Source organism: Mesoplodon bidens, assembly GCF_964165515.1.
Source record: "Mesoplodon bidens genome assembly, chromosome: 1".
Lineage (NCBI taxonomy): Eukaryota > Metazoa > Chordata > Mammalia > Artiodactyla > Ziphiidae > Mesoplodon > Mesoplodon bidens.
The window spans coordinates 159,019,306-159,044,716 of record NC_138176.1 but is presented as its reverse complement, the minus strand read 5'-3'; the positions used below and the strand labels follow the sequence as shown (position 1 = coordinate 159,044,716).

The following is a 25,411-nucleotide window of genomic DNA, read 5'->3' as shown; positions in this document are numbered from 1 at the left end:
GTGTGGCCTCAGGCAAGTTATTTAACCTCTCTGAATCCCAGTTCTCTTATCAGAGGGTAAGTCTGAGAATTTTGTAAAACAGTGTATGGTTCATAATTTATTCTCAATCAATTGGTGACACAGGTACCATTGAGGATAAATTTTCATTCTGTTCTACTAAATCAACTGTATTTACTTTCTTTCCTACCAAAGATATGGATGGAATAAAAGCATAATAATGACCAAAACCAAACCCTTTGAGGACAGGGATAGTGTTTAATTAACTTGCCCTCCTGAGGTTGGTAGAGTGCTCTGAACAGAGAACAAAATATATGCCCATTTTATGGTAGATGATGTATCTAGAACTCATGGATGGATCTTTAGGATTGATTGAAAAAAAATTCTGGAGTTTTAGGCAGTTGTACAATAGGCTCCAGACAAATTCCACAGTATCACAGGGTGTGGTTAAGGAACAGGCTTTTTGGGGGACATTTACAAAACCAGGGTTAGTAAGAAAAGAAAGTACACAGTCCTAAAATCTTGCATTATCCCCAAGGAAAGGTGATCTAGGGCCAGGGTACTCTGATGAAGAAACTGTGGGAGTAAATTTCGGGGCAGGAAACATGTCCCCCTATTACTATGCTTTCTTATAATGTGCCACGTCTGAAGGTTTGTGTCCCCTCAAAATTCTCATGTTGAAATCCTAATGCCTAGTGTGATAGGGTTAGGAGTTAGAACTTTGGGAGGTGCTTTGGTCATGAGGATGGAGCCCACATGAACGTGATTAGTGCCCTTTTAAAAAGACTGCACAGAGATCCCTCACTCCTTCTACTATGTGAATACACATAGCCTAAGGAGAGGGCTGCTCCAGAACCTGACCATGCTGGTGCCTTGATCTTGGACTTCCAGTCTCCAGGCTGTGAAAAATAAATTTCTGTTGTTTATAATCTACCCAGTCTGGGGTATTTTGTTATAGCAGCTCAAACAGACTAACAGGAAATCTAACATGGGAAAGGGGCCTTGTCAAGTGGGTGGAGAGAAGACAAATATGCTACTTGTAATCCAGGTACTCTGGATTTGGGTGCTGCTGTTACAGAGGCTGTCTGGGAAAACTAGCTTCCCAGGACCAATAGACTTTGGGACCTGTGGGTCATTGCTGGTTCTCCTGCTGGGGAAGGAAATCCCCAGTCCCACTGGCAGTTGAGTTAAGGAGAAGCTCTTCTTGCTGGGGGAAGGAGTAAGCCCCAGTGCTAGCTAGCTCCTTGTTCAGACAATTCAGAGAGAACCCCTGGAGTCATTTTTAGATAATCTTATTTATAATATCACATAAATTATTTTAAGAATAACAATAGCTCTATTGTTGCTTTGATAATATTAATATTTTGTTTCCTCTTTTTTCTTTAGTTTTTTAATTGAAGCATAGTTAATTAAATGTGCTCATTTCAGGTGTACAGCAAAGTGATTCAGTTATTATATATATATATATATATATATATATATATATATATATATATAAAATGTTTCTTCTTAACTGCTTCTGTTTCTTAAGTTTTACTTTCTCTGAAATCTTTGCCAAGAACTACTATTTCCTATGTTCCCACTTTTTATCTGTCACTTGACATCAAATTCTCCCAAGAAATTTTAAAGGTAGACATTAAGTCCATTTTGCAGATGAGGAAATGAGTAGCACAGAATTGAAACAATTTGCTAAAGTCCTCAGCTCTAGTACCTAGTCAGGTTGGAACTGAAGCCTAGGTCTCTGCTTCCAGAGGTTGAGCTCTGTCTATCTGCTAGATGCTTCCCTAGAGATATTGAAGAGGGAGGAAGGGTTGTGCCTTTGTTGTCTTTTCCTTTTGCCAAGAAAGCAACAGGATGCACTGGTTTTCTCCTACCTCCTTAAGGCTCAGAGGAGTAGGGATCCTTGATGCACTTAGCAGTCAACACCAGAAATGCTAGTTCTCTGGCATGACCAAAGAGGAAGCGATTATGTCCACTCTGCCCTCATGCCACACAGACTAGCAGGACTGTGTGGATTGGAATGTTACGGATATCAGCCAAAATTATTCATGCACACCTACAACCCTGCTAGTAATTCACTAACAGTCCATTTGATTCAGTTGGTCAACCAAATTAGCCTGAGCATGCTACCTGCCATATTGGTTTCCATAGTCATTAATGAGAAAAAAAAATGAAAAAAAAATTAGATACCTGGAAAGCATGCCAAAAAAAGTGAGCATCACCATTTTAACTTAGCTTGAGTGTTGTCATAAAGAATGTCTATTGTTTTAGCCCAATCTATTTTTCCAGTGGAATTTCGAACTGTATCCTTCACTGAACATTTATCATGTCTTATGATATTGGACACTGTACCCAAACTCTTGCAATTGCTGCAAAGCCTTAACTTATTATTAAAAAGGCCTGTCACTTAAATGGGAACCTTTAGCTGGTACTTAGAGGGAAAAGCAAGGTGACCAAAAGACACATTTGGGGCTGAAAAGAATTACATGTTGGCAAAATTCCACTCTGTTCTAACAAATTATTGTGATACGCAGCGGAAAGAGAGAGACAGAGACAGAGAGAAGAATTTAGTTACATCAATGTATCTGAGACACTTGAACATGCAAAGGCAGAGATAAGAAACTTAATCTCTCTGTCCTCCACCAATAGCTTGTCGATTGCATGAGCTGTTCACTAATGAGCCACCTTCGAGAAGGCCAGCACCAAAAAGTTTCTATCCCCAAATGTGCTGACATGTTTAAAATGGAATGTGTATTTGCAAGAACATCCACGTGTGAAACTGGAGATAAAACCCTTTGGAACCTTTGACTTATTTCTTGGGCTCACAGTCATATATTATTCATGTTGATAATTAACTGCAAGGTCTATTCACGTCACAAACATGGAAGAGGCAGAGTTCAAAAGAATGCTGGAAGTTCATTGCCAGAAGTGAGTGTTTTTCTAAGGGGAGAATTTTTTACTCAGTTTTTCTGACTTGTGCTCTGCCTGGAAATGAGATGGGCAAGGGATTTCCTCAGAACCTAAGAGCTTGGCAAGATCATTGTTCTAGAAATTTTGAGAGAGACAAGTCACCATCTTTTTGGGTTGAAGAATTAAATTGGCAGCATTATGACTGTAGCTGCTACAGCATAAAATAACATGTTGATTCCTCCAGAACATAAAAAGTAAAGCTAAAATGTACACACAAATACACACATATTAATGAAGCACTCACATGGCAGGGTCACTTTTGGAATCTGTATGTGATTCTCAGAGCTGAGGAAGGGAGCCACTTTGTTAACCACTTTGTTAGCTATCTGGGGCTCTCCCAGGTTCCTTAGGTGCTGGGCTAGGAGTAACGAGTCTCCCAAATTGACTGTAGCCCAAGTGAAGTTTGCCATAAATTACACTTTAACTTTCATTTCTAATTAATGTCTAATATACAAGGCACACTATTATATAGATATTAGAGTGCCAGGCACTGATCTAATCATTTCACATTTATAAACTAATTTAGTTCTTAGAATAGCGCTGTGAAGGAGGTACAATCTCTGTCTTACAGATGAGAAAACTGGATTCTAGAGAAGACAATTGTTTCCTTCCCAAATCACAGTTCCAGCTCAAGGCTTCCTTGAATGCTCAGTCCACTTTTTATACTTTATTCTGCAATTCTCACTTTAGATCCTTATGATTGACCATCACTGTCCCTCAAGTTGCATGAAAGTTCCATTAAGGTATTAGGTCTTTTTCTGATTGCCAGTGAAAGAGACATAACTCAAACTACTTTGAGTGAAAATGAGATTTTTTTCCTTCAGTTCATAGAACTGCAGTATTCAGGTGTGGAGTCAGGCCTAGCTTTAGACTTAGTCCCTGTTTCCAGATGTCCCAGGGACATTGTCAGGATGCTATCTCCAGCTCTCAGACACACCTTCCTCTGTGGTGGCTTCATTCTCAGGCAGCCTGTGTTTCATAGGTGGTGGATAATGTCTTACATTCTCCCAGCTGAGCAATGCTACCAGAACTTGCTGCAAATTAATATTGTCTTAGTAGTTCCTTCCCTCTACAATTTCAGTTGAAATAGGGATAGGAACCTGATACTGGAAGCCTTGCTGATGTTGTGTATTCCAAAACTCCATTTGTAGCATCTTTTGCATACATTACATCTCTTAGTGTTGACTTCATAGTTTAATTCTCAGAATTCAGGCTGTACGTTGCAATTATCCTTATTTATTTCTGTTATTTATAAAGAGATTTTGATCATCACTTTCCTAAGAATTCATGATTGATTCACGGAAAGAAAGAATATTAACCTGTGTTTGTTTTGGAACTGTCCCTCTCTGCTGCCACTTTGCTAAAGAGAATTTTACTTCCCACGTTTACCCTCTGCTCTTTGAAGTGGGTTCTGCTGTTGCTAGATTTGTTCCTTAGGTTGCTATGGTGTTAAAATCACCTTTGGACTCATGCCATCCTGCTTAGACTTCGCTTCTTGAATGATAAAATGAGAACTTGGAGATGAGAGCTCTGAAAGCTTTCCTTCTTCTAGTCCCAAGAAATAACATTTCTGGGCTTCCCTGGTGGCACAGTGGTTGAGAGTCCGCCTGCCGATGCAGGGGACGTGGATTCGTGTCCCGGTCCGGGAGGATCCCACGTGCCGCGGAGCAGCTGGGCCCGTGAGCCATGGCCGCTGAGCCTGGCGTCTGGAGCCTGTGCTCCACAACGGGAGAGGCCACAACAGTGAGAGGCCCAAGAAATAACATTTCTATGGTTCTTCTTCTTGGGCTGGGTTTCATGACATCATGGGGATTGGACTTTATAATAGAAGGATTTACAATGATATTTTAATGGGTCATTTAAAGAATGAGAGGGACTCATTCTTGTAATCAGTTACCAAATGCTTTTTAAAAAATGTCTGGAGCCGAAATTACACTGCAAAAGATGAGTCTGTGTGTGTGTGTGTGTAGGGTGTGTGTGTGTGTGTAGGATGTGTGTGCCAGGGGTACAAAACATACTGTTAATTGAGAGTTTATGGGAGTTGCTTTTCTTTTTTCTGACTAGTTGCATTTAGTAGTCATGCTCCAATAAACTCTGGTCTGGTAAATAGAATGACAGTGATTTTATTGAAGTGAATTGGTTCATTTTCAGAGAGCCCCAAAGGATAACATTAAGGTGATGTGAAAGGAATTGTTTTAACTGTTAATTAAAACAAAACAAACAAAAAAAAGTTCTTCTTACGTGGGAAAATTTACTGACATTTGTTTTTCTTTTCTGTGGTAGGATTTTTATAGATCACGCATTCAGAAAATTAACAAGGTTTGTAAGAATGCATTGCAATCCTACAGTAACAGATATAACCAAAAAGCCATTATTTTAACCTATTTTAAAATGATGCTGGAAGAATATTAGGTTAATTTCATAATGGCTGTAGCATCCTCTGCGCAGAAGAGGAAATGCCAGCTCCAAAAATTACTGCTGCAACATGGAAGCAGCTCATTAAAACTATCAAGGGACCAGAAAGCTGTACATCAATGGGTGGTATTAAAAGCAAACTTTGACAGTGATACAAAAAAGTACACTCATTCAAAAGAACACATACAACTTCTTTCCTGTGTTGATAACAAAAGAAGTAGGAGAACTCACTGGCAAATCCAAGAGCCACTAAGCCAGTCCATGTTTCATGAAGGGCCAGGCAAGCTCAACCTGCTTGTGGCCAGCTTGTTTTTCCATGAGACTTACCACCGTGGCTGGGAAGCACCGTGCAACTGCCTTCCTCTCCCTGCCCCTCAGTTCCCCTGTTTATAGTCTTCTCCTGGTGTTCAGAACTTGTGAGGCTTACTTGATATTTCCAGAGACCTGTGACATCTTGGGTGTAAGACAGCATCATCAGTAGTCAATATTATTACTTTAGGTGTACACTTTGAATGGTACTGAAACTCAGAATGCTTTGCAGAGTTGTGTGCTGACAGGTAGCCGTTTCCTGATAGGGGAGCAAGTAAAATGCAAAGTGGTTTGGGAGACCACAGTGAGATGGGCAATGTCAATATATTCACCCTCCAAATAGATGCCAGAATGAGAGAGGATACATTTAGATTTTATTCTCTGTATGTTGCTCTTAGATTGCCTTTTAGAGGGAATCAGCAAGTTGTCTTTAGGTAAATATTTTGAAGGTTTACAATTGTTGCTTAAAATTTTTTGGTTGGAAGTGAGCACAGTGCTTAATGAAATTCACCTGGTATCTCATTAGTTCATTAAAGGGTGGGGAATTAACATTCCACAGAGACCTATTAAGAGAAGTAATTTTATTAAAATCCTAATTATTATTTTAAGGCAAATAAATTAATATTCTTATTTGTGAAGTGTTCCCTCTCCCTCCTCAGGATGTTGCATTGACAATTAAAATATAATAAAGATGATTAATAATGAATAAACATAAAATTAAAATATCATAAAATACACAATTAAAAAACACTAAAAATCCTAGCTGAGCAGAATCTTTAGAAAAGTCTAATCATGACTGGAAGAGAAGTGCTCCTGGAAGATGATGTTGCAAAGCATTATTTAGCCATGGAGCGTTTTTAAAACATGCCTGATTCATGACGTAGGGATAATGATGTGAATCTTGTTAGACCCTTGATGCCCAAAATGAGAAAACCAAAGGGACCTGGATTATGCCCATATACATAATTTGACCTTCTAGTTACTTCTGTGTCATAAAAAAAATCCCATCTCAAACCCAGAAGAAAGTGGCCAGGTGTGTTGTCAAGCATGTACCACAGATAATTGTAAAATTCAATATTATTTTATTAAATTTAATACTGTTTATGTGAGTATTGACATACATGCATTATTCAAAATAGCTCTCTAAGAGCTGGACTAGATAATCTTTAACGTCCTTTTCTGCTTCAAAATTCTACCCCATCCTGGGAAGTAGGGGGCTGTGGTGTAACAGAAGAGCATTGAACAATGATTTAAGACATCTGGGTCTGATGGTTTTGTTTTCCAGGACCTCAGTTTTCTTATCTGTAAAATGGGGAGTGTAATCTCTTCTTCACTGGATTGTTGAGAGGAACAAATAAAACATGTATGTGAAGATGCTTTAAAGGTATAAATTTTTAGAAACAATGCAAATACTTTGCTTTAGCTGATAAGACACTCAGATCAATGTCTGATGTTTTTAGGCCCCATAGCTTTGGATGAAACCGAAAGAAGAAACTGATTTTCAGTTTCTTTTTTTAATAACTGATATTTCACAAAGTATATTGACTTCAGTTCTTGACAATCTTACGTCTTTTCTGAAAAGAGACAGGTTGGAAATAAATAAAAAGTTAAAATGTGGTTTTCGTCGTTTTAGGAGGAGGATTTGACCCATGGAAAATCTTAATCAGGAAAATCTTAGTAATAACGCATCATGGTGGGAAATTCTAAGTCTTTCTATTGGAAATGGATTCTTTTGTGTCTTTAAAGGTGCTTTGATTTTCAAGATGCTGCTAGTAAAACGCCCGGGGAGGGGAAAACATTTAAATACTTGCCTATACCTTTTATGCGTCAGAGAAGGGAAGTTCGCTTTCTAACTGAACAGGTAGCTGAGAGTGAGGCTATGGGGATGGGGAAGATAATAGCCACTGTGCTAGGTGTTATGTGAAGCATGGTCCATAACTTGTTCCCCGTCATTGTTAAGATACTGACATGTTGGCATTGTTTGCCTTCTGGTACACATGTGGAAATGGAGGCACAGAGGAGTTAACTTACTCAGTTTACACGGATGTAAGATTACAAGGCTGGTCAGCCTAGAAGCTGGGATCCAGAGTAGACATTAGAGAGGAGGGCTTTCCACCACGAAGGAGAAAGAGGCGCTGGCCGAACCTGCATCACAAGTTTGCCTGGGAGATCGCTGTCCTTCTCATCTGGTGTAGAAGGGGAGACCCTGTGGGCAGGGGACACACATGCTTTTCTAGATAGTGTTTCCAGGGGTGTTAGGTGGTGTTTGTACTCCTCCCTCATGATGGTGACATTTGCTGCTTCGTTCAAGAGACAGGATAAAATAGCTTGTTATTCCTTTAGCTATTGTCTCTACTCCATACATACAGTAAGAACACAGGATTTTTATGTCAGTTTTCTCATCTGTGAAATAGAAATAACAGTAGCAGCTATCTACTTAGGAGGATTAAATTGGCAATCCATGTAAATGTGAAACCTAATGCCTGCCAAAATTAAGCGTTCAATAATGTTAGCTGGTACTGCTGAAATTTTCTCAAGTACTGGGAAAAATTAGACTGCACAAAGCTTGGGTTTCCTGTGATTGAACTCACTCTAGCTCATGAATCCTTCCTTGGTCTCTTATAACATATTATGGACTGAAAGTTTGTGTCCCCTGAAATCATATGTTGAAACCCTAGCCCATCATCCCTAATGGGATGATGTTAGGAGTTGGGACCTTTGGGAAGTGATTAGGTCATGAGTGTGGGGCCCTTAAGAATGGAACTAGTGCCCTTATGAGACAGGACAGCTTGCTTGTTGACTCTCTGCTCTCCGCCATGTGAAGATACAAGAAGACAGCCTTCTACAAGCCAGGAAGTTGGCCTTTACCAGGCACTGGATCTATTGGCACCTTTGATCTTGGACTTCCCAACCTCCAGAACTGTGAGAAATAAATGTTCATTATTTATAAGTTACTCAGTCTATGGTATTCAGTTACAGCAGCCTGAACAGACTAAACATGGCAGAAAACATAATCCCAAAGTTCTTCTGGTTTAAACCTTAGTGTCCTTGGGGTTGATATTCAGTGAGATTCCTCTTCTCCTCCTCCTTGGGATGGCATCTGAGTTAGTGGGAAGGAGGTTTGCCTGGATGTTTCCTTTCCTGAGTTTCTGCTGGTGACTACTTTCCGTATCATCACTGGGTTGGTCCCCACTGTGGGAGTTGTTCAAGGCTGGTGGCAACAAGTGCAGGGGGACTGGAAGGCATACACTGTCCCCATCTGGGCTGGTTTAATGTTGGAGTTCATAGCTGGAATGGTGGCCTTGGATTATGTAGGGCACACATGCCCCCATCCCCACCCATGCTCCATTGTCATTCAGCCTTAATTCTGCTTCCTGGGGAGGAGGGGCTGTCACTTCCCCCTTTGGGCTCTGCCAGCCCAAGTGCCCATTTTCTGGACTTCTGTCCAGAGCAGTGTACCAGCATGATGCCTCTGCCGGCCTCTGTGCCTCTCCATTCAGTGGCCCAGAATCATACTGAGTGCACTTCAGTGCTACCAGAGCACAAGGAATGGGGTGGGATCCCTTCTTTTGACAAGAAACACCTCAATCTGGTTCCCTCACACTCCACTGAGGGGGATTAATTTGTAAAGCTCCCATTTTCAGCCATCTTCAAATGAATCGGGAATGCCATTCTCCTTATTTTGAAATCACCCACACCTCAGGCGAGGTGCTCTTAACATCCCTCCACCACGTCCATGGGCTGTGTCTAGATTTGGGATCACAGTCTCTCTACCTAAACCACCTTGTCTCCCTGAAGGGGCATGTCTGGCACACTTGAGTGAGGTGTTTCTTTGAGTGTCAAGCCTGAAGAATGGAATCTCTTCCTCATTTTTCTTGGCCTGCCACCATTTACTGGGTGCTTGCCACACTCCAGGCTTGGAGCTCTGTACCTCCTGGGTAGCCTGGAGGTAAATCCTGAGAGCTTGTCCTGAGAAGTAGGCATGGGGACTTTGCCACCTTTACAGAGGATGTGGCTGAGGCTCAGAAAAGAGACGCTACAGGGTCAGACCAGGAAGTGGGAGGCTAAGGACTCTCATCCTGAGGAATCGGGCTCCAGCAGCTCAAAGAATAATTGGGAAGCTGAATGTTTCATTCTGTAAAGCACTGGATTGTATGTGTACCCAGCTCTCTCTCTGTCTCTGTCTCTTTGTCTCTCTCTCTCTCTCTCTTTATCTCGCTGCTTCTTTCTCTCTTACCTTCATGAGGAAGATTCTGCCCTGAAGCCACTCTTGCTTCCCACCCAATGTCTTATTGTGTTGCATTTTCTTTCTGGATTCTCTCTATCTGGAAAGCTCAACTCATTTTCCAGTGCTCGTATTTAAAAGGTTACCTTCTCTATCACATCACCTCCGTGCCCTCCTTGGAGAATGAATTGCTTGCTCATTTTTTGCCTGCATAAGGCATTGTGTGTCTACCTTATTATAGAACCTGTGCTGTGGTTGGCAGATCTCTCCTCTTCTGACAGTCTTTCCCCAGGTTAGAACCATTTTGAAACTTATATGTAGTTTACAATCAATGTGTGCATTTAAAGTTGCATTTTCCCTCCCCTTTCCTTTCTCGGTGTGATTTGCATGTTTTCCAGTTGATGACATTTTAGGATTAGGAAATATGGTCGACACTTACCTTTTACTCTTGCCTGGTGTGTGAACTCAGGACTTCTCACAGAGGTGGAATTTTTTCTTCTTTTTAGTCCCAAGTACTTGGCAATTTGTCTTGCACATAATAAGCTGTTGAATAAATGAATACATAAATGAATAAATGACGTACCATAAAAACAATGTTATTATGATCAATGAAATACATTTAACGTATGGCTTCATAGGGTATTGGGCATTTGCTTGGAAGTTTTCTTTTGAAACTCTGTGACTCGGAATTTTTATTTCAGGGAACCAGACACATTTTCACTAAATGTTTGACTCTCCATATGCAGCTGCCACTTCCTGACTGTATAACTCAGTATGTCAGCCAGTTGAACCTTGGTTTCCTTATCTGAAAAGATGGGATAATAGTAATTATCTACTTCAGAGATTTGGAAAGATTTTTATAAAGTAAGTGCCTTGCCTGTGTGAGATACCTCTTTGGGAATTGCTCTAATCTTCACATGTCAGAGAGCTAACCCAGGTTGCTAATTAATCACTGACGCTGTCACTCTGGAGTACTAATGGTTGCTGACACAGCAGTTCCCTTTTCTTCTCTCTAGCATAACATTTTTTTAGGTATTCACCCCTCCCCATGCAGCCATAGGCTTTAGCCTAAGCTGATCACCCCTATAAGAGCAGCAGGGGGATATCCATTTGCTTTATGAGGAATGTGTTAGGAAAAGGTGTGGAATCCAATCAATGGGATGTGAGGGGAAAAGACTCCGAGAGCTTCTTGGAAAAGTTTCATTGCTGGTAAAGAAGAAGTGCAGACTCTGACTCTAAGAATTATGTTTGCTCCAGTTCAGTGGGAAAACTATAGTCAGGGGATTACAAGCCTCGTTAATAATAATAAAGAGCATGGATTCTTCAAAAATAAATGAATGGCACATATATAAATAAAATAGAGCCACAGTGAGCGTTTGTCTCTCTTTCTCCTGTGAGCATTATAATCTAGACTTGACAGTTGCCTCAGTCATGGTGCTGCCATTCAGAGTTCATATCGATAGTGAGGATTCTGCGGAGCCAAGGGTTGGAGGGAACATGGACCCGTGATGACATTTTGAGATTCTGAATTGCCCAACCCAAAAGCCTACCTACCCTGGATTACCAATTATGTCAGAAAATATATTGTTGGATTATTTAAGCCAGCTTGAGTTCCTATTTCTGTTGCCTACAGCCATCAGCAGCCACCTTCACTCTTATATATCCCAATTGCTATTATCCTCCCCAATAAGCAATTTATCTCTTGCATTTTTTTTCTTTTTTTTGCTATCTCTCTGCAATGCTAATATTCTCATCCAGGAAGGACTCTCTTCTTTCTGTAGTGTTAATAACTTTTCTGCAAACCTCTTTGTTAATTAGTTTTGCTTGGATCTGTTTCTAAGGCAGTTCTCAGTTTTTCCAGGCACTCTGGTGGTTCTCAACTCAGTGGAGTCCTGGCAGTGTGGAGGACACATGGCTGTTTATTGCCCAGAAGACTCATATTTTGGCTGCATGCTCCCTAGTGAATTTCATCTTCTTTCATTAATTTGTTAATTTCCAAAAAATATGTATAGAACAGCTATGGGGTAGACACTAGGTCAGGCTCTCGGGGTACAATCATGAACAAATGGAAAGATCCTTACCTGGAGAGTTGTGAGAATTTTTATGGCCGAAATGGAAAAGGATGGGCTCCGAGCAAGTTTAAGAGAAGACGAAGCATGTCACTTGCTCTTGACTGATGCTATCTCAAGATGAACCAAGAGTTTTAAAATTATTCCTAAAATTAGAAAGAATGGCTTAGGTGAGCAGTCATCTTTCTCTAGCTGAAGGCTAAACTCATGTTCTCTTTCCTAAATCTTATGGAGAAAAACACTTCTCCAGTATTAATGCTTCCCAACAAATGCAGGAACTGGAAACCAACAGGAGGCAAGTGTTGGTGTTGAGATGACTTATAGGATGTAGGAACACCAGGTGAGGAGTTAGGGACTGGGGCAGTCCTCGCAGGCTTCCAATAAGCTAATGCTTTGAGGTAAGCCTTTGGTTCTTTCTGGGTATTATATCTTGAAGCGTGTAGAACTGGCTGTTGCCCAAGCTCACTCTGACCTCTTGCCCTCTGAAATTTTATCATTATGATTAATAAAGCCTAGAATCAATCATGAGGCAATTAACAAATACCCTCAAGATTCACCTTTGGCAAATATAAGGATTTAATTGATAAATAGCTAGAGACATTATTTTTACTGATCAAAATGAGGAGCACTGAATTTTTATAAATTTGGACAAGTTATTTTGGGTGCCAAAGCCCAGGTTTTTAACAATGGTGATCCAAGCTCATACAGATTCTCAAATAACAATTCGCCTCCTCTTTTGGGTGGTGGCAGATCACAAATCAGTGTTGATTGGCTATTTTCTTGTTGCTGAGGAGCTTTCTGGCCAGGTTTCAGGGAAGGAAATGTCTACAACCAGTAAGACCTTCAGTTATGGGCCTGTGGATCCTATTACTTTCTCTGTGCTCAGTTATTTGTGCATTTTGATGTTTTAAGCCTCTTGGGCATGGCTGTTAAGTGGTGGCATGAGTGTCATCTTTCCAACTTCTGCCCATCAAGCCATGAACACATATCCATTGACAGCCTGTCCATGTAATGAATTGTCCAAACTGGGGACACTGGAGAGTGAATGAGGACACTATTAATAGTTATGCTGGAGAATAGGAGTAAACTTGGACTGGCTTGAACAAACTGGGCCTTATGTATACCCTATCCATTGAACACCAGCTATTTAGAAGTGGGGAGATTATATATAATATGGAGACACAGAGACCCACCCAGGTCACAACTTTCAACTGGGTACCATCATCCCCACTAGCCAACACAGTTGTCTCCAAATACCCCTGCACTCCACCTCCAACAGTCTGTGAGATCTTTATAAACCCCTTCAAATGTCTGATTCACTTGCTTTGTTTGAAATAACAAAAGTTGGATGGCTAATTGCTTCATAGGAATTCCCTTCAATTTGCTACTTTGCTAAAAATTAAATAAATAAATGAATCATCCCTGCTTTATCCTGTATTCAATGTAATTAATTCTAATCTTTTGCATTTTCATTTTCTCCGTCTTTCATTCTATCATTAAAAGACACAAACAGAAGAGAAGTCTTTTAAAATTAGTGGAATAATTGTGTTGCTCATGCTACTTTGTGAAAAGGCTGTTGAAAAAAATACCATGACCCGATCTCACACATTAAATAGTTTAGAAGTGAGATCTTCAAAATTTGATTTAAGGGATCACACTGAGAATTGTTTTTATCTTGGCTTATATGCTTTCTGATGTGTCCTATCTCCCCAGCACACTGCTTTACTCTTGGAAAATATTAAGCACGGATTTTTAGTTAATTAGTTAATATTATGGATAGCTTCATTTTTATATTTCCAACTCATTGTTTCTGGCATTGAAGGGTATCATAAATAAACTTCAGTTTTACAGCAAGTAATCTAACTACTGATGTAACCTGGAAAGTGCTTCAGTAATTGCTTCTATGCATACAAAACTTGTTACTACCATGGAGGAAAAAGAAACTTCAGTGTATTTCAAGGCACTCAAGTTGGAGGAAGGGGCTCTGACTGCCCTGTCTCATAAAATATAATTTTTAGTCTGCTTGATCCAAAAATTTCAAGTGTCTCTTATATCCATAAACTCTCTTCTTTCCAAGGGGGCTACCACTCCCTGGTGGTAAGGTATTCATAAAGACATTACATATAGTAATTATGATAATAATAGCACTCTACGTTTGCATAGCAGATTATAACGTACAAAGTAGTTTTGCACACTCATTATCTCATACGACTCTCTCCACAACCATTGAAAAAAGTGTTTTTGGCAGAGAATGTTATGAGTTCATAGCACCCTATTTTCTTTTTCTCCTGGGTAAACACAAGTTACTTTCCAGGCTTCCTTGGAGTTATGTATGCCCATTCTTGGGCCAATGGAATGGGCAGAAGTGATACATGCTATTTTTAAGCCTGGCCCATTAAAAACTCTTGGCCATTCCCCATACTTTGATTTTCCCCCACTAACTAGTTGGTTATAAGGAATCCAGAAGAGGAATTCAATATCCTGGTGTAGGGGTCTGAAAACCATGGCCAGTGGGTCAAACCTGGTCTGCCGCCTGTTTATATATATAAAATTTTATTGAGACTCAACCACATTGCTTTATTTATATATTGGCAATGGCTGCTTTTATATCAGTACTACAATGGCAGAGTTGAGTAGTTGTAACATATGGCCTGTAATGCTTAAAATATTTGCTATCTGTCCCTTTACAGATAGTAAAGGGGATGACAAATCTATAAGATGAAGGAGCCTGGATCCCTGAATCACTGTGTGGAAGGCTGCACTAAACACCCATACTGAACATGATGAATAAGAAATAACCTTTGGTTGTATTAAGCCATTAAGGTTTCAATGTGTTTATGTTAGTCATTTCCTATATTTATTAACGTAATTTTCTTACAGTCAATTTATTGATGGAGTAATGAAGCGCAAAGAAGTAAAGCTACCTATCTAAGCTCACAGAGTCAGAAATAAATAGTGGTAGACAATCTAGAAATTGAACCAACTTAGGTTTTTTCATTCCAGTGCCAGTGTACTTGTCAACATATGTCATATGTCACTACTGAACATATTATATCAAAAGTGTATAACATAATACCATAAATTAAACTAAATACCTAAAGTGTAGTAAGTCTTTCCTGATCAGGAGTAGTTAATGTACCTCTCAAACCATCCAATAGGTCATAAAAAACCATATTGGAAAAAGGAAAGCTGCAACATCTCATTTTGTAGACTGGTAAAATCGAGGCTTAGTGAAGTCCAAAAACAGTAACATAGTTTGTGATAATCAAGTGGTATAAGGTGATATAAGGTGTTGTGAAGAATTAAAATGAAGTCTTCACACTATCTTCAGTGCCTTTCTTTCAGGCCATGTCAACAGAAAACAAACAAGCAAAAAAGACACACCAAAAAAGAAGTCAACAAAGAACTTTCTTAGTGTTCTCTTTGTTAATAAGGCTGAGAAGAAAACCACTGGGAATTCAACTACTGAATGTCTGGATTTCATCATCTTTGAGGAGGGAACTCTGGGATTTGAGGTTTAGTGAGCTTCTTGGTGGTTTGCAGACTTGTTGAGGTCCTGTTATTTGGTGAGAAACTTCTGTTGGGTAGATTCCCACTAAAAGTCTAATCTCAAGTGTTATTTCACTCTTTGTCTATCTGGGGCCTACAACCCTCCTCTTTTTCAGAGGAACTCAGAATTGATACTGTGAGGAGATTTTTCAGGTGAGGAGTATTTGAGGCAATGGGTATATTTGAACAGTAGAGACACAGGTTGTCAGAATGCTGTGTAGAGCTGGCAATAAAAATCATGGACCAAATAATGCAATAAGTCCCAGGGCCCTACAGTAAATAGAGCAAGCTAATTCTACACAAATCAACTTATGTTACTAGTCTTTCATATTGTACATAATGTGTAGTGTAATCTGAATAAATCCTAGGGTTCCACATAGCCCAGTCTCACTGCAGGTCACAGTTAAATGGCTACAGTCCAGAATTCTGAAATAAAATAGTTATAATTTTATTTGATTGTGTTCAGTAATGTCAAAGGAGCTCCACTTTATCATCCATGACAGTATTTCTTAAATTCTTTCCCCACACGCCTCTCATTCTCCTACATATTTGCTACAGCATCTGTCCATGCGTCAGTATTTTAGCTTTCCGTGAAATGCTTCTACACACCCATTTCTGTGGGCCCCAGTTTCTGTCCCTATCCCCCTTTCCTTTGACAACTCTGCAAAATATTTCCTTAATGAATAGATGAGGATGGGTTGAGCAAAGGAAGGAGGTTATATATACTCATATATTAATTACATTTGACCCTCCTACATTAGAAAGGTAAGAATGGAGAGAAAATATTTTGAAACAAAGTATAAGTTATAAAATCTTTGCTTAAAACCAACTAGCCTTTGACTGCATATTAAGCAGAAGTCATTAGCTTTATTGGAATGAGAACCAATAAGCCTTGATCATCTTTACTTTCAGGTATATGGCCTTTGCAAGGCCCATTGAAGTTACATCAGAGTTGCTTCAGAGCCATTGTTAAACACCCAATGCTTTTCATTTTTGTAAAATAATAAGGTGCTGTGGCTCATTATTAGATACATGCTAAAATATCTACCCACTCGTCACCTATTCCTGATCACCCCATCAACCTCATGCATTTACTCTGGCATAGAGACTTAGTCCAGCCAAATGAACCTACTGAGAAAGAACATTTATTCAAGCCAGGCATGAACAAAGTGGCCCTGAACAAATGGTGTTAGAATTGTGTTGCCACTGCCTACTGTCTCAGAATACTTGTGGGATGAATAAGACCAACACATTTTGGAGGTGATATTTAGGAACTTTCGCCTTGACAGGCACATAGGTATATACGAGGAAATTGCATCTTTGGAGGTAATCCAGTTTAATGAATTGATGTCTGCAGTAGCTAAGATACCTGAAAAAATTATGGCAAATGGTACATAACAAAAGCTACTTCTTCCTCTTACCAGCCTTAAAGGATCACATAAAAGGACATGGATGTAGCGTTGGAGGCTAGGGGAAGCCTCCCTAGAAAACGGAACTTGGAAGTTTAGATCTGAAGGTAAGGAGGAGCTCACCAGATGCAGGTGGGAGGTGGTGGGGAGGAAGCACGGCGCAATGGTCTGGAGGAGGGAGGAAGAGGACCGAGAGCGGATACAACCTCGGGCCAGAAAATCCAGCAAAGTGACAGGAACTTGGGACCTGTGAACAAGGGCTACTCTTACCAGATGGAATTGTTAGAATTTGACTTGTCGCCTTAGGGAGCAGGGAGGGAAGGCCAGTGGTCCTCACCTTGGACACCAGCACTGGTGCCCTGCCGGGTTCCCCGCAGGTGTGGACTAAGGCCTGGCGTGCGGGTCATTTCACACGTGGGTGTTGGGACTCCAGGCCAGACGTTGTCCCTTTGCCCAGGTGGTCAGTCTCTTGGTGTGCCCCACTCTGACCTTGACACAAAATCTCTTCCCTTCCCAGGCTTCTCCAGGAAGGCCACCCTGTAAGTGGGGATTGCTGCTATTTGTAAAGGATGCGTGGTGTCAGGGGTGGGTGTGGTGCTCATACAGCAGAGCCCAGGGCACCGCACGCCCTTAGACATGTGTTTCTTTTGTTCCCAGGCTTCTTTGAATGTGCCTTCCCGTGTATTGAATCGCGTGTAAGTGCTCTTTCGTAGGTCAAAAATGGTTGAATATCAGGAATTTCATGTGGTTCAGCCTAATGTGCATTTTCCCTTTGGTGGAAATAGTTTGTAAGATATTTGGTCGTCATATTTAAATGCTGTCTTTGAAATTCCACTTATTGGAGGAAGCACACTGCTTGAGGCTGGAGTGTAATGTGGATTTGAAATCCTGCTTATATATTTCTTTGTGTTACTTTGAAGAGGTCGTTCCACTCTTTTTGCCTCAGTTTTCTTATGTGTAAAATAGGAATTAGGTATTTATAGGAATCAGAGGTTTAGGGGGAAGGATTAAATGCAGGAACCTGTGGGAAAAACACCTCACCCAGGGTCATCACACAAGTAAAACTCCCCAGAAATGTGCTATTTAGGTCAACCCAGACTGTTGCAATCGGGTCACCCAGAGTATGTTAGAAAGTGATGGACCACACATTGTCCATCAGCACCATTTAGAAGCTGAGCTCAGTTCAGTAAAATGGATGCTTAGCAGTGACCTCTGTCTGCTTGGCATTGTGCTCAGGCCTGAGGATGGAGGCAAGTTCTTGCAAGGTGTGTCACTTTTTGGTTTTTCCCTTTAGCTTTACAGGGCACTTGCTGGAATTCTTACATGCACATGATTGGTATGTAGGAACCAGGAATCTAGAAAACACATTAAAAAAATAGTAACAAATCCTGCTCGATTTGGTTTTAGAAAGAGGCATTGATTTAAATAGGGAAACTTTTTGTCTCAAGGTTATGTCTGCAAAATATTAGGCCACAAAGCATGGTGCAATGTCATACATTTTACTCATTTATGCGTTCCCCAGATGCAGCACCATGTGTGACCTTGCTCAGCTATCCAAACTGTAAAATAAAAGATTACCCAAACATTATCAGGGGTGTATAAGAAATGACATTGCGAGTCATAGCTGATTGTTCAGTTCTTGTTTTACTCTTTCAGCTGAGCAATTTCTTTTTTTTTGCTCTAAAATCCCCTAGATGGCACTAGAGAACCCTGTATTTAAGTGGTGTATACAATACCCCTAAGTAGATGAGGGGAAGTAATTTTTATTTTTCTGCAAATAAACGTTAATAAGAAGTTGAACGGAATGTGATGCAATGTGCAAGGTTAGCGTTTATGCATTCTGTACTTAAAAGATATACTAGGTGCTCCTTGAAAGTAAAAATTGGTAATTTTTAACTGTGGATGTCTCGGAATTGGGTTTTGGTATTTTAATTAGCGTGAAGTTCATTTGGTGTAGACAAAAAGACTTGTAGACACAACAGAGATCCTGAGGCTGATTCTTGACCCCAATGACATTCATATCAGAGCCATAGAACACAGTATCAACATCTCCTAGGATGGGAGAGAGTGGGTTTACCTGGGGGCCCTGAACCCAATGGCCCAGGAGATGCACAGGTGAGATGAGTGAAGAGGCCTGGCTGTAAGACAGTGGGATGTGGTGGCACACGTGGCAGAACTACACAGCTACCGGGCACACGGACCAGTAAAAAACAGCATTCCTGTAGGTCCAGGGTGGCCCATAGGTGTGAGCTGACAATTTTTGTAAATCTTATCCTGATAGTTTTCAGGTCATAAATCTAAGGCTGAGATAATGATTGCCCTCACCCAAGGTCAAAAAGTTATTCAGTGATAGAGTTAGGCTTCCAGTTCCGTTTCTCTGACTCCGCCCTCTCCCCCTTATAATTGTACTCTCACGCCAAAGTCGTCTCCACACCGCACACCCCTCCCATTGTTCTTTCTTTGTCCTCCCTTCAGACGTCCAGTGTCCTTGGATCACGTGGCAGATGGGGGCTCTGAGCTGCCAGTGGCTTGAGGGCCCCAATTCAAGAGCCGTAAACAAGGATATAACACTTAAAGTCGGGCAGCTCCAGGGTTCGCTAATTTGCGGTTGAGGGATGTCATGATGGGCCCAGGATTTTTCCATTTTTGCACTCTGCCATTTTTCCATTCTCACTCTTGGCCCCCATGGGTGAAAAATTGCTGTGGCAGCTCCACACATCACATACAGACACGAGCACACCCAGTGGTGGAAGAGGAACTGTTCCCTCCTTGGGTCTCTTTCATAGTGTGAGGAAACCTTTCTCCGAAGTTCCCAGTAGACCTCCCCTCATGTCTATACTGGCCAGAACTGGGTGATTCTGGGCACCAAACCATGACTACCAAGGCAAAGAGACAACCAGGTTGCCTGGTAGAGGTGCCCCTCCACCAACAGAAGGATCTGGAAATGTGCAGGGCTGTCCTTGGTTTACAAAGTGACTGAATGCCATCTGCAGTACTTGGAACCCAGGATACAGGAACAAGAAGTATGTGATATTCAGGGCAGTCCTTTGGGATGAAGAATCATCTCACCCAGATGCCAACATTAGCCCTGCTGAGAAACCCTGGAATCCAAACAGGACTTGCTTCTGAGTCACAAGGAAGGGAATGGACACTGAATTGGTTAGGACCCTGGCAACAGGAAAGAATGGAGGTGTGGCTACAGAGTCAGCGATCAACAGCCCACTTCCTGTTCCTGCTCAGGTCTTATGAATACTTCAGAATTCTGTACAAGTGTGTAAGGTAAAGCGCTCAAAGAAGGCTAGCCTCTCCAGGTCTTTTGGTGATAGACTACAATTAAATCAAAGAGAATATAATAATTATCAGGAGTTTACTTGGATAACATGCATGGGGAAAGAGCTGTTATTCTTCTTGAAAATAAAATACAAATGAAAGCAACTAGTGCTTTTAGTCATCACTGGGGTGGGATGGGGGAAAGGAGATATTGGTGAGGCTAGATGGGTTTGTTCGTTGGTTTGATTTGTTGCAGTGGTTGGAGGAGCTGGGAGGCCACCAGGAGCTGGAGAAGGGCACTGACTTACTGCCGGACACCCTAAGTGTCATGGGAGAGAATTAACAAAGGTGAGGCATCAGCATCATTTTATGGAAAGAACTCAGGCTCCGAAGCCACAGAGAACTTGGTCACCAAATCCAGGGTTGCTGTGAACTATATAGGGAAAGTCACCAAAGGTCTCTGAACCACAATTACGCCTCTTTGCAATATGGCTAACAATGATATCTACCTGATAAATTGTTGCCATGATTACATGGGCAGCAGAAGGCAAGGCCCTAGAACAGTGCTCAGTAAATGTCAAGTCCTGTCTCTGTTTCCTGGACATGTCATTGTTAGTTATTTACTCACTCTTTCTCCCCATATAGAGTTGCAAGATTTAGCAAATAAAAATACATGACTCCAGTTAAATTTGAAGTTCAGATAAACAACCAATAATTTATTAGTATAAGTATGTCCCAGGTACCTGGGTATACACCTATCCTAACAAATTATTGCTCGTTTATCTGAACTGCAAATTTCACCGGGTGTCCTGCATTTTATCTGGCAACCCTATCCCTACATTCTCTCTCTTCCTGAGTTCTCTCCAGCCAGAGTAAATAAATGAAGACTAAATTAAATATCACTCTCTCACTCATGTGTTTTAACCTTAGCAGGAACCTGGCAGACCAATGACATCACCTTCAACTTCTTTTGGTGAGCAAACATCCTCTGAGCTTGGGAGGAGAGGACCTTGCCTTGGCTGAGACAGGATCAGGTCTCGAAAGCCATCTTGGTCTTATGAACTCTGTGGTTAATCTTGTTGCAGAGTGTTTTCTTTCACAGTTGGCTGTTCCAGGCCTGCATAGATCTGCAGTAAATACTGTACTGCACTGCTGAAAAGGGAGGAAAAACATTACCATCTGCATCTACAGCTTGCAAATTACAGCTTGCAATCACCTGCTATTAAATAAAGACGCTTTAACAATATTTTGGGTTTTAAATTAGCAATTTACATCACAAGACTCTGAAAATACTAGTCTTTCATTACTGCAATTTTCTTTCCTTTTAACCAGACATCAACATGTATTGAATTTTTTAAAAACGCAACACAAAGTAATGTTTATTTAAACAATAGCTACCAATGGTATGAGACACACAGATGGAAATCCAACAGTTCCTCACTCAGTGGGCGGCTTCATTGGAGGACCCTGATGGGGCTGCAACTCTGTAATTTATATCATGGGGGGAATCTAGGCATTGCCTTTTTTTTTTTTTTTTTTTAACTGCCTGGCCATATCAGGCTATGTGTCATGTAAGAAAGTGGTCTCAAACCGGGAATTAGAGGCAGTCTCTGTATGAAGGGGACTTCAGCAAAAAGGCTGAAAGGGAAAGATTTCAAGTGGGAGGATTTCCCTTTGTCATGACATCAGGGCTGAAATGGAGGGGATTGGCATTTGTGCAAAGCACACTGGATGCAAAACAAGATGGGATTTGGAAGCATACAAAGAGAGAAAGATTAAGCAGCTTTGTGCCTCATGGACACTACTTATATAGACAGAGGGTTATATCTTATACCCTGAGAAAACCATAATTCAAAAAGAGTCATGTACCAAAATGTTCATTGCAGCTCTATTTACAATAGCCAGGATATGGAAGCAACCTAAGTGTCCATCATCGTATGAATGGATAAAGAAGATGTGGCACATATATACAATAGAATATTACTCAGCCATAGAAAGAAACGAAATTGAGTTATTTGTAGTGAGGTGGATGGACCTAGAGTCTTCCAGTTCTTTTTATTGGACCTTTATTCCCCTTTCTCTTGACATCTGAGTTAGGGAACAGAAAATTCCAAGAGCTGGCGCGAGTTGCAAAGAGATAAGTATAAGCTTTGTGGTGGTGATCACTGGGCTGTAAATTCCTTCACACAAACACAAAGCATTCTGGGACATTATACCTATTAGCAGGCAGCCTTCTTTCCTGCATGTCCCCAGCTCTTCCCTGCATTCAGCTGCTGTTGATCAACAGCTGCTTCTCAGAGCTCTCCCAGATCCAGGACTGCTTTCATTACTCTTTTTTCTTGAATTCAAAAAAAAAAAGATACTATTGTCTTTGTTGTTCATGCCTTGCCATTTTTCCTTTTTATAACCCAAGACACCTGCCTAAACCTTGAAATCTTTCCTTGGTGTGTTGAATTTTGATTCCTACACATGCTATGTGCTCAATAAATGTTAGATATTATTATGATTTTTATTTGTAGTAAATGTTTAATGCTGCATCATACAAAATTCTATTTGAAAGGGAAAGCGTCTTTGAAAAAGTTTAGAGTTTAGATTTCAGCTCATTCCATGGGCTTGCAGTGGTAGTTGGTCTAGAGGAGGGGGCAGTGTTAGATCCTTTCTACATTCCATTAATTACTCTGTTCAGCCTCCCAGGTTCAGTCATAAGTCACACCCGACCCAGCTCCTGTAGAGCCAGCTTGTGGCCATTAGTAATTTACTTGGAAAAGCAGCAAATTGAATGACTCTTAGACTTTTCCAGTCCTCTTAGGCTTATTGGTCACCTCTGATGCCATTTATCACCATATCCTGTCATCACTGTTAAGGTCTAATGTTAGTTCCTCAGTTTAAGGATTAAATTGGTTTCAATCTAATCTTCTAAATAGAATTCAGATGATTTAGGGCCCAGCTCAACTGCTTCCTGGCCAGAGGGCTTTGTTCTGGTCCATTTATTAGATGCTATTTATAGTACCATTTTCTGATAGAATCAGGGCATAATGGATTGATTTTTATTTCTTGTTGATTACATACACATTATTTTTAAAGGCTTTTAGAAGCTAAATGTACAACTTATCACCAAAGCTTAACACTGGAGTCATTCTCATTTGCTTAAATAGAACCTGCAAAGAATAAAATTCTCTCTTCAAAAGTATATACACATTCTTGAGTGACAGAAAAGCCTTTGAATATCTATTGCTAGATGTCTGGACTCATGACCTATCTCATGTCTTTTAATGAATATTCTAAATGTGAATAGCACTTAAATAATAATCACTGTCTGAAACAAAAAATCATCAGTGTCTTTGGATGATTAGACTTTGAATGTTTTCTCGGTGTGCATGTTGTTTTTTGTTTTTTGTTTTTTGCGGTATGCGGGCCTCTCACCGCTGTGGCTTCTCCCGTTGCGGAGCACAGGCTCCGGACGCGCAGGCTCAGCGGCCATGGCTCACGGGCCCAGCCGCTCCGCGGCATGTGGGACCCTCCCGGACCGGGGCACGAACCCGTGTTCCCTGCATCGGCAGGCGGACTCCCAACCACTGCGCCACCAGGGAAGCCCGTGTGTATGTTGTTTTATGTATGTGTGTGTTGGTCACAGATGTCATGTATGGTATGAAGAATACAGTTGATTCTCAAATTTTCCCCTGCCTGGTTCAATAGGGGCTGGAGTGAGGATAAAGATAGTTGTGAAAGCCCTTTGCAAACTGTGGAATGTTGCTTTTTAAAAGCAATTTGAATTACATAGTGAAAGCACATCCTAGCATTCATGTCAGGCCCTAAGACCACCACTTAACTTTGTTAGTATTTTAGAAGGATATTAGTCTATTAGTCTGTAATGTGTGTGTGTGTGTGTGTGTGCGCGCGCAGTGTATATACAGGTACATGTACAATCAGGTTTGTTTTAAATGCTTCTATTGAATTTTCCTTGTAAATAATGTTGTCCAAAGTATCTACCATAATTTCGTTTCAATTATGCACCTGCTAATTTCTTGCTTCCATGAGATGTTCTTGAATCATTTTGAGGAAGAGAGAGAAAGAGCCAGAGATAACGATCTAGTGAGAGAGCAGTATGCCAACCTTTATTAAGACTTCAAAACACTTGGACGGACACTTCCTTAAAACTCAAAAGTTCACTGGGCTTGACATTTTCCAAATCCTTGGGTACTTGTTAACACTCTTCATATCCATTTTCATGATCTCTCAGCTGGAGAAAAGATGGTTTATGTGTTTTAACTACCTTTAAGCCTTTAGCTAGTTAAGTAAACATAATTTCATGTAATGGGCTTTGCCATTGAGTTTACATTTTAAAGAGCCTCTCACAATCTATCCATTCACTCAGGTTTTACATAATGCATTTGGCATTACAGGACTATAGCTGAGAAAAGCACATGTAAGAGCCATGGTAAATAGGAAGATGTAGAATGTTTCAATCCCCAATCCTTAGTTTTACAAATGCTGTCAACATTTTTAGCCTCTCTCTCTCTCTCAAGAATTGCTTGCAGATAGCCAAATTGATTGTTTATTTTTTTCACCTTTAAAAACTTTCCTCCTGCTCCTCTTTTGGGGCTGGTAATAATCACAGAACCATAGAATTTCAATCTTAGAAGGTATTTTAAATGTCATAAAAATCCAATAGTTCATCCTGTGCTTGAATTTCTTATATTACATTCCCACTAAAGAGCTAGCTAGGCTCCTCCTGAATTCCTTTAGCTATGGGACACTCATTACCTCTCAAGGGAGTCCATTCCATTCCTACACAGCCCTAGTAGTCAAAAAATTATTTGTTAGGCTTAGAAGAAATCCCCCTATTGAATTTTGCTCTGTTCTCAGTAAATAGACAAAACATGTATAATCCTTTTTTCATATATTTGAAGACAATTATTCTGTCTCCTGTAAGTTTCTTTATGCCAAATATTTCTGATAATTTTATGATGTGATTTTGAGCCTAGTCATCCTAGATCCTTCAGCTCTGACCATGCCAAAATTCACTGACAAGAATAATAGTGAAAATAAAACCTACCATATTCAGCTTTTAATGGGTGCCAGGTATCTTACAAACATTACCTTTAATATCCACAATGATGTGAGTTAGGTATTGTCATCCTCATTCTATAGATTTGGATAAAAATCTATATCTCTCTGTATCTGTAGTTAAGGAAACA

General features: G+C 40.5%; 1 long non-coding RNA gene across 3 annotated transcripts in view; it reads left to right on the top strand.

The window, feature by feature from the left end:
• Positions 1–25,411, top strand: part of LOC308622935 — a 115,163-nt gene that overhangs the window by 29,232 nt on the left and 60,520 nt on the right. For 2 of the 3 annotated variants that reach the window (XR_014016708.1, XR_014016709.1), the window contains one exon: positions 16,959–17,050. The exons of the other annotated variant lie outside the window; for it this stretch is intronic. This is a non-coding gene — a long non-coding RNA (uncharacterized lncRNA). The remainder of the gene's footprint in view (positions 1–16,958; positions 17,051–25,411) is intronic. 3 annotated transcript variants of the gene reach the window in all.